At 36.9% G+C, this 10,664-nt stretch overlaps 1 pseudogene; it reads left to right on the top strand.

Moving 5' to 3' along the window:
* Nucleotides 1–8,876: 8,876 nt before the first annotated feature.
* LOC149200105 (LRR receptor kinase SERK2 pseudogene) lies at nt 8,877–9,834 on the top strand (annotated as a pseudogene).
* Nucleotides 9,835–10,664: the final 830 nt, after the last annotated feature.

Here is a 10,664-nt window from a genome sequence, read left to right as displayed (position 1 = left end):
GGAAAATTCAAGTTCCATAGAAGCAAGATTGGGGTATCTGATAATCCCTTTCTTGTTGAGAGGGAGTGTTGAAAATGCAACAAGAAATTCCTAATTTAATTTTGTCTTTGAATTGAATTAGGAATAAACATTGTAATTCCACATCACAAGACAATTTGTACAAGTTAACTAAGTTAAATTGACTTAATTGGCTCAATTAATTTGAGTTGAGGGTCTAACTAGAGTCATGTAGAGCGTCTCCTACATTATAGGATCCATGGTTGAGTTTATTTTGAGTTGTAATTAATTAATTTAGTATAACTGAGTTAAAGTTAGTTAAACTAGTTCCAACTGATGGAGGAACTAGTAGGAGGTCAGATAATGAGGTGTTGCTTCATGTGTTCAACCAATTAATTGGTGATTCACATAAATAAATCATGCATGTAAGATATGAGAGTTACCCAGTTGATATTGGAGTTCAAGGACAATGTACTATCAGTTTTATAATCATCTGAATTGTACAGGTGGTGCATGCAGTCAGAGGAAGGCCTATGAGGATTGTGCAATTCATATGGAGGAATTTCCCTAATTAATAGGGGGCTAATTCCAAAGGAAACAATGCAAGGAAATAGGGACTTGAGCAAGAAGAAATTTAGTTAAGTATTGGCCTCGGATTTTCTAGGAAGTTGTGAGACATATAGAGATAATGCAGAGGTTGCTCGAGCTTGAGCAAAGCATTGTAATCTTCTCAATTTTTTTGACTAATGCAATATACAGATAACAAGTGTTTTTAGCTGTGGCTTTCCCTAGAAAATCATTATGTAATGTGTTGATTGAATTCTTTCTCTTGTATGCTTCGTGATTTCATGATCGTTTAATTGTTTCCATTGATGAGTAGAGTAGATTCAAGTGTATTGTTTTAGTAAATTGCAATTAGCAATTTGAATCTACAAAGAATTTCTACAAAGCTATGATAGGTTTGCCCCTTGATGAAAAAGGAAAAGAAAAATAAAAGTTCAATATTAAATCTATTTATTTATAAGAAAGTCATGTTTTATAACTAACACACACACACACATTTTCTATGTGGTTCATGGACCTCGAAGATCAGTAACCTCAATGTCCACAAAATATTTGCATTAGGCAGATTCACCCGAAGGGATCATTTCCTACCTTCTCAACCACAGAGCTTCACCTTGAGAATTAAACCTGTATCCTCACAATAACAAGGGTGCTCTAATGATGGGGACTTTGACCAATTGAGATATAGTCTAACTAATAGAGGAAATTACTTTTTGACTGAAATTTGACAACACAATTTTGAATAATATTGTGATTGCTTCTTGTTTAAAATGCATTTTTGGGGTTAGCTTAATCGGTTGAGTCCCCATTGTTAAAGCACCTTTTCTATTGAGAGGTCACGAGTTCAATTCTCTTGACATTCTTAGGGCGAGACTTCGTGGTTGAGCCAACAGGAAGTGATCCCTTCGGGTTGATCTGACTAGTACAAATATTCTGTGGATGTAGGGGTCACTGATCTCTGGTGTAATTCCCCACTTAAATCTTATCCTACAAATTTTGTTAATGTTTACGTTATCTGAAAATATTGAGAAATATTGGTTTAATGTAAAATTCATGATTTCCATTATTCAAATTCCCCACTTACCTCCTCAAATTGAATATTAGGTAGGATATGGTCTCCTTCCATTATTTCAAAAATATATGTAATTACATCTCACATTCCCCAATGTACCCTCACATTTACTAAGGAGAAGATATGGTCTTCTCCATGTACAATTACATCTCACATTCCCCAATGTACCCTCACATTTACTTGGGAGAAGACATAGTCCTCTCCATTTAATTATCAATATATATATATATATATATATATATATATATATATTCACCTCACATTCCCAAATGTACTTTTCAGATTTACTTGGGAGAAGACATGGTCCTTTCCCATTAAATTCTCAATTTTATATTCATGTCACATTTCCAAATGTACTCCCAGCTTACTTGGGAGAAGAGAAGTCAATTGTAAGGATGGATGAGAAGTTAATGACATTAATGAGAGGTGGTTGAGATGGAGAAGGGAAGGAGGGTATAAAAAGGAAGGGGGAAGGGAGAAAAGGGGAGGTTGGGTCTTGCTTAGGATTGTGGGGTTGGTTGTGATTGTTTGGACTTGTTGTGTTTTTGGAGACCTTAGGAACCTGTGGAGGTTTCTTGGGTTGTTGAGAGGAGGGAAGTATTGTTATCTTGGTCTGAATCTTTCATTTGGACACACACACTACATCTGGTTGGACTTGGGCTCGGAGGGCTAGGGATTATTTCCTAGTTGGCTGGGAGGTAAATCCGGTTGGGTCTGTAAAGAGGAGCATTCAGCAGGAGCAGCAGGACAAAGGTATCTCCATCAGCCACCGGTACAGGTATTCCTCCATAGACTACTCTTGTAAAGTTAATTAGAATGAAATATTCACCTTAATTTATGTTGATTAGAATGTAATTGGTAAAATTTTATTTGTTGAAAGCAGTGTAAGTAGGTAAGTTAAAGCCTCTTATCGCATTTAATTTCAGAAGAAATTAGATCCGTTAGCAGACCCTAGGATAGGGCTCTTACACATGGTATCAGAGCTTTGGTTCAAAATCTGGACCCAAAGCCCACTAAATAGCTATTCCATAATCAAATTTCTTACTAAATAGTTGAAAATCCAAAAAATTAGAATGTCAAAATGTTTCAACAGCAGTCCAATGGCTTAGTGCCTAGGGATATGACAGAGCTAGTGTTTTTCTTCAACTTAAATACGCCTGTAAAATTCCTGACGGAATAAATAATATTATAGAAAAAAAAAAAATCTGGACCGAGCTCCTAGATGAAGAAGCTTGCAGTTCTAGGGACTTTTGAAAACAGTGATTAGGCTGCAGTTTTGTGGATCAAGATAAAGATCATATAAAACCATGTTTTAGAAAACCGAGGGCCCAGTTCTAGAGCCCAAAGATGACCGAATATCCTGGTAAGGAGAGCGCAGTTTTGGACACAATAGATGAGGTCTGTGTTTACCCTTGAAGAGAATCAAATCCTCTGAGCTACCTCAATCCGAAGCTCAGAATTTTGTGCACATTTATGTGTGACCAAACTCCAGGGCATTGACAAAGTTAACGAAGGGTCTCATCATTTAAGAAAATTTTCAAGCATTTAAGAGATCCGAATTCTGAACCACCTATGAGATCCGAAGCATCATATACATCAGTGGATGATCGATTTTATGGTTTCACATAGCAAATATAGAGTAGCTCTTCTGTTAAAGTCAAATTACAGTCACTCAAGAGCGGTCATCAAATTACAGTCACCTTATTTAAGGTATATTTTGCAGTCTTGTATAATGCCATAAAAGACGAGAACTTGTGGCAAAGTATCACAGTTCTGAGGCTATATATATACATATATATACCTGCAAGTTTGATCAAAGAAATAGAGACCGTACGTGTTTAAGTGTAAAACTGAACACATTAGAGTTTTCGACTTCGATCTCGAATTGTTATTAGATAAATATTAATATGTTGTGAGAAATCACAGGATCCTATTCAAACTGCTACTATGATAATGTCGATTCAAATCCCTTTACTCCTGCTTATTCCTCAATTTAAGTCCAACCTCCCCTTTGGCTGTGGCTGCATTTACTACTCGTTTTTCTGGGCTGGCTGGATTGATTTTCCCCGTAGAGAGACAATTTGATTTGTTGTTCAATTTTAAATTGATTTTTCAGGTCCCTTTTTCACTACTGCACATATCTCCTTGTGTCAATGGGGGAGAATATCATAGCATTCCTCTTACGTATATCTTTTTCGTCTCCTCTTTTAGAACAGTGAAATCAGAATACATGCACATGGGCCTATGATACCCCTATGTTCTGTATATTGTATCCAAGTCTCCACTTTTACACTTGTGAAATCATAATATCCATGTATCTGCATGGATTCTGCGAACTTACCTATAATTTTCCTCTTCGTTCACTTGACAAGCAAAACTGATTGATGCCATTGAGATTCTGTTAACTGGTTACATAAATACATTATCTAAAGAAATTGCATAGCCACATGTGCATAGGCATAAGAAAATAGGAACTCTTGGATTTCCTCTTAAAATCTATGTATTGAAATACTACATCAAACTCACTGGTGGTTCTTGAAATCTCTCAAAAGGGTTTCTTTTTGACAAAATAGCTAAATAGAGCATGTTGGCAAAAACAACGTTACATATTCATTCACTTATAGCAGTTAAGTTAGTAGCTGGAGTCGGTTTTCACCTTGCTGTAATCCTTCAGGGAAAACTTCTTTTGCTTCAAGGGTGCCATCAGCCTGCAGGATTGTAGTCACATACGCACTATAAATTGGGGTATGCACTATATAAACCACATTGCCCAGAAGGCGGGAAAACTTTGGTCTGCCTGGGAGCATTTCTGAATTTCTCACCGAGTGAGTGAGTAGATCCAGCCTTATTTCAGCAAAACCTGTTATGGTTCAGGGTTTTCTTGGCTTTTGCCTTTTCGTTCTTTGTTTCCTTGGATTCGAACTCGAGAGCTCCTGAATATGATGGCCCAGGAGAGCTGAAACCAGGCTATCTCGAATCCAGTGTTTTGGGTTTATGTTTCTGTCTAGGAGCTACGATATAAATGTACAATGAAGTTAAAATGCATAAGAAAAGTCGATGCAAATTCATATGATTTGTGGCCATTTTTAAGCCAAAAATCCTAAGAAATGGGTATGCCCATGCAACCGTGCCAGTCAGCTCATGCCTTGATTGCAACTGCATGCTTATTAGGCATCTAAATTATCATTTTGTTGAAGGTGTGCATTTGTTGCTTACAAAGAATCAGTTATCATAGTCTATCCATTTATATTTTGCTCATAAATGTCTCTGTTATCCGGGGGCTCTCCAAATCACTCCCAAAAGGATCCAAAAAAGCTTCCTGAAAGAAAGTGTGAATGGTAAGAGCCCATTATTATATCTCTGCATAGCCTGAAGAGAGGGTAGATTCGTGAAATGCATATATGTTGGAAAAGTAACTTTTGAAAGAGATCGATCCCAATTTTGTACTTATGTCAGTCCTGTTTTGCTTTGACCCATGTTCTACTGTTTTGTCATATTAGAGTGTTAACTAAAGATACTGGTAACTGATTTGCTTCCAAAATTTACAGTGAACATGTAACTAAACCGTGAGAAAGTATTGTGTGTGGGCGTGGCTACCATGTATGTTGCAAGCTTTGATGGAGTATTTTCTAAGCATATATGAATATAAATCATAGTTCTTCTTAGAATCCTGGTTGACTCCAGTCATTGCAACATTTTGAAACATGCCACTCTGAATAAATTGACTTTTCAAAAAAACATAACACTAGCTTAATTGTCGGTATGTCTATATAGTATAGTTGTATATCCAATATTTACATCTGGCAAGAAATATAAGTTGTTTCAAACTATTTCCTATCTTGCTATGGTTATCATATCACCAGGGACACGCTAATATCTTTACCTGTGTCTTGCTATATTTCTTTTGTGGGTAGTGACGATCATAACATTGTCAAATGAAAAGATGGAAATTCCAATTTGACTTCCATTCTTGGCCAACAATATTAGATGAATCAGCAACTGGGCCGGTCTCATACTTGTGTGATATGGGGTCAATTCCTACCCTACTACTACCACTATAACAACTACCATTATAACTGCTGGGTGAACAGGACCGCCCCCAATAGGTGTTCATAGGTAAATAATAGGGGATTTGAACATATGACCTTTGTACTCACATTTACTTTAAATTTTTACAAGCTTGGTAAGTGAACAGCTAACAGTGTTTACAAATGAAGAATTCCAAGAGTGAACCTTTTCTTTTGTCTAATCCATCCTTGACCTTGTTGGTTCAATTAATATTTCATGGTTTGCTTTTCTATACCAATTTCTAGTTGTATTGGTATCAACTTAATTTCATCCATAATAGCGCCTTAGGTACGCATGTAGTTGAGATTGTGAGTGATCGAACAACAATCATGCCCTTAAGGTATAACATGAAGATCTACAACCAACAATTAATATATCTCACCTGCATATAATGTTTGGAGGGATCAATCTTGATTCTCTGTAGCCCGTATATTCATAATGAATGTTACAGTTCTGTGGGAATTGACCAGATGAATACTGGATAATAGCTACAAATGCAAGACTGTAATCAGTATAACAATGCCTTGTATGATGAAGCAGCAGTGAATGTTGGGATGGCATTTCTTAAATACAGAGTGGCCAACTTGGTCAACTACAAGTGGGTAAGTGGTTGATAATTAAAGTCTGGAAGTTCCTTGCCAATACCTGTCCAATTTTGTATTTAGGCTCATATATAGGTATGATGGCAAGAAGTCTGCGATGCCACTAGGTTTTTTGGCTATTTCGACCTAAATATCTTACAAGAGCTGGTCAATCCATGACTGTGGTTTATTTGTCTTAGCCATAGTGAAAGAGTTGTGTGCATATGAAGGAAACATTTCTGGTGATGATTGGGAAGCTATCTTGAAGAACCGAGTGACAACATCTACAGTTGGAGAGATGAGAAACCAAATTTTAGAGATTATCAATGAGCTGTCTAGCGAGAAATGCAAAACTTGTTCTTGTTGATTTTGATGCCATTAAAGTGAAGTGCATTCATACAGTATTTGAGTCTTTTTTTTGGGTTACCTTTTTCTGGTAAAGCATCTAACCGGTATAATTGATTATGTTCAACATTGTAGTTGCAATGTTTTAGCCCTGTACAAATGCATTCATGTTAAGCTGCTTCAAAATAACTGCCATCTATTTTCTTAGGACGCTTATTGTCTTTTTACAACCCAAGATGTTGTGTGGAAAGGCAGCATGATAGATACTTCTAGCAAAAGTTGGCTTTGTGAGAATCTTTATAAACCAACAACTACTCTCATTAATTTCTTAGAACGTGATGCTTGATACATGAATAGAAGGAAATAGTTATCTTTTATAGTCACTGATTATCTGTTTGTAGAAATGCATGATAGATAGGAAGACAACAATATAACTCTAAATATCTTGGCCCTAGTGCTTGAAATAAAAATATACATCAACTTAAACTTACAGCTCATGATCAAATTTCATAACCACTCTGTGTCCTATTTTAGTCTACGTATTACAGTCATCCATCCCAACAGATTGGGTTCAAGTGCCCTTCGTTCCTGTCTTTAGTTAATCAGCAACAAAAACAGAGCAAGCCCTTAAGCAGGTCCCACAGTAAACAATTCTCTTGTTTCCGACAAAACCTTGATTCCAGCTTGGATAAAAAAAGGAGAGAAGATTCAGTGGACAAAGGGTCCTCCTTGTATTCTTGAATGATTAAGGTTTCTTCCTGCAGTGTAAGTGGTGATTCATAGAGATAATCTACTTTTGAGTTGAACTCTCTGAAGATTTTTAATTTGTTTTTCAGTTGAACTCTCTGTTGATGTGAGTGAAAGAGATAACATCAAAGAAATCTTTTATTTCCAATACTCTGTTCATGATGGGCCCAAGAGTCAAATTTGTGCTTTGGCAATTGGCTTAGCCGAGGACATCACTCATTTTGAATCTCCCAGAACTTGTAGTCTTTTGAATTCTTTGTCTTCAGTGGGTTTTCATTAAGATCCATACTGCATAACATTTTACTTTGTTGTTGGTTCCCAGGCCTGCATTTTACGTCAAATAAAATTCTGAGTAATGTGTATACTTTCAAGTGATTTTTTTTTTTTTTTTTATGTTTCCATACATTCAATTCTTTAGATCTGTTTTTTTTTAAATCCTAAACTTTTCGAAACCTCCCTCTACCCTAACCTAGAGAACTTGTCGTACCTGATATATATATATATATATATATATATATATATATATATATATATATCTAGTTGGGGTACATCTGCAATTGTCCTTATGTCCATTATGTCCATTATGCATAGTGTGTTTGTGATTTCCCTGGATGGTTTTATTTTCTGCTGTGTTTGAAGGAAGCTCAGGTGCAACATTGTACATCCAAATTTGGCGTTTAGCATGCCTTGTGTGCAAGTGGGTAATGACTGGATAGAGTTTTACATCCAGCTCCATTCCAAGGATTCATCCTCTCCATCACTATATAGCAATCATTTTGGCGTTGAGGCCTGTGTTGTGTGCAAGTAAAATGACTCATGAGATGGGGCGTGGTGGCCACTGCTGTAATTGCTTTAACCGACAATTAGGTCAATCCCAATTCATTAAGTTTTGCAGCCAGAGCTTGTGTTCATCTTGACTGGGTTGCCATACAACTTCTTTTGCCTTTAGAGGCGTTTACTTAAAATCAGGATTACTGCTTCATGTTTCCTACATATATCATTCAACCGAATCCCCTTTTTCTAGTTTTACACCTATTGTATTTTAAGGAAACTCATTTATACTATAATTCAACCATCTTTGAACTGTAGCCCTGTGTTGTATGAATGCATGAAATAACTCCACATGATTTCCTATTTTGGTCACTGGTTTATCCTTTACCAGTCATTAATTACTAGACTGAACCCAAATTGCCCTGCTCCAAATCCAGCTTTCCTCAGGGATGCCTATGAGAATTACATCTACCCTTTGCCTCTGGGCCTTTGTTTTTTTTTTCTTATCCGGTAGAAATATTCAATGGCAATTATTGTGTTGTAACCGTTGATCAAAACTAAATAATTGAATTATACACCTAGTTTATTTTAGACCATGTGGACAAATTACTGGGGTTACCCAAGTGTAGGCATTTAACAGTAGAACGTGAAAGCAATAGAGTCTTTCAGAGGTGATGTGCGTACAAGAAAAATAATAGATAAAAACTAAATATTTTAAAACAACGGGCAAAGTATATAAAGGAGTGCTGGCAGACAATACAAAGGTTGCAGTAAAACGATTGATTGACTATCATAGCCCTGGTGGGGAGCAAGCATTTCTACGGGAGGTTGAGATGATTAGTGTGGCAATCCACCGCAACCTTCTGCGCTTGATAGGATTTTGTGTTGCACCATCAGAGCCGCTTCTAGTCTATCCATATATGCAAAACCTTAGTGTTGCATATAGGCTAAGGGAGCTCAAACCTACAGAAAAGCCATTAGACTGGCCTGCTCGGAAAAATGTAGCCTTAGGTGCAGCCCGTGGTTTGGAGTACCTTCGTGAGCACTGCAATCCTAAAATCATTCATCAGGATGTGAAAGCTGCTAATGTCTTGCTAGATGAAGACTTCGAAGCTGTTGTTGGTGATTTTGGGCTAGCGAAATTGGTTGATGCTAGGAAAAATCATGTTACAACTCAAGTCCGTGGAACCATGGGTCACATTGCTCCTGAATACTTATCAACTGGAAGATCCTCAGAGAGGACATATGTGTTTGGTTATGGTATTACTCTTTTGGAGCTTGTCACTGGACAACGTGCTATAGATTTTTCACGTCTCGAGGAAGAGGATGACGTTCTATTGTTGGATCATGTTAAGAAGTTACAAAGAGAGAAAAGATTAGATGCTATTGTAGATGCAAACCTAAAGCAGAACAATGATGTTAAAGAAGTTGAGGCAATGATTCAGGTAGCATTGTTGTGCACACAGACCTCACCGGAATATCGACCCAAAATGACAGAAGTTGTACGCATGTTGGAAGGAGAGGGTTTGGATGAACGTTGGGAAGAGTGGCAACAGGTTGAAGTCATTCGTCGACAAGAATATGAACTAATGCCTCAAAGGTTTGAGTGGGCTGAGGATTCTGTATATAACCAGGATGCAATCGAACTCTCTGGTGGAAGATGATCAACATGGGCTTTGGTGTCTCATATTTTTGTAACTTGGAACATTTTACAATTTTCTTCAAATATATCATTATTGGAACTGTAAAAGCGGTTTTTAAGGTCGTAAGATTTTAATTACCTGTTCTTTCACTTTTGTAAGCAAGGTGTGACTGCTTGTTCAACGATACTCAAATGCATTTAAAATCCCTGCTTCATCAGTAGGAAATCTCCAATCATGCTGTTGTCCATTTGCAATCGTGTACATTAGATATTCACCTAGGTATCCTTGAAAATCTGAATACTAGGAAAACCCTGACTTTCATTAACCAGGAGAGATCGGGATTATGATGAGGAAATTATATCCAACAATATTATAGTGTTTGTATTTATCATGGAATACTAATCTCCAAAGCTGGTTGTTTGAATTGGAATATTTCCTTGATGTAATGTGAAAAGATAAAATTAAATGTTTTTCCTTTCTAAGGGATCTCATTGTTTTGGGTGAGTGTCACTTCCAACGACCAGTTTACCCGAGTTGAGTTCAAATTTATTGGCTTATTTTCAAGAACGAAATGAAAAGCATCCCACTCACTGGCTGTTCAACTAAGTACTAATGGAAGTAAAACATTGTTATGCAGCATAGGAAGTATGAACGGAATGATGAGAATAATTCCAAACAACCCATGCCCTTATACAATATTACAAAGGCACCTACCACACAGGAGAGGGGTGCTCTTGTCACATGGCAGCCTCTAGCTGTTTGCCCTTGTACAACATTTTTGAGAATTATGCAGAGAGACAAAGTTGACCGTAGAAGATATGACAAGAATATGATGCTTTGGGAAAGCTTTTAAGAAAAGCCCCTGAATAGGAGGCT

The sequence above is a fragment of the Pinus tabuliformis genome, chromosome 2_1 (genome assembly GCF_031772625.1).
Source record: "Pinus tabuliformis cultivar Carrire ecotype Pingquan chromosome 2_1, CPIR1, whole genome shotgun sequence".
NCBI classification, from domain to species: Eukaryota; Viridiplantae; Streptophyta; class Pinopsida; order Pinales; family Pinaceae; genus Pinus; species Pinus tabuliformis.
Note: the sequence above shows the minus strand (reverse complement) of the source record. Positions and strands in the feature narration are given on the sequence as shown.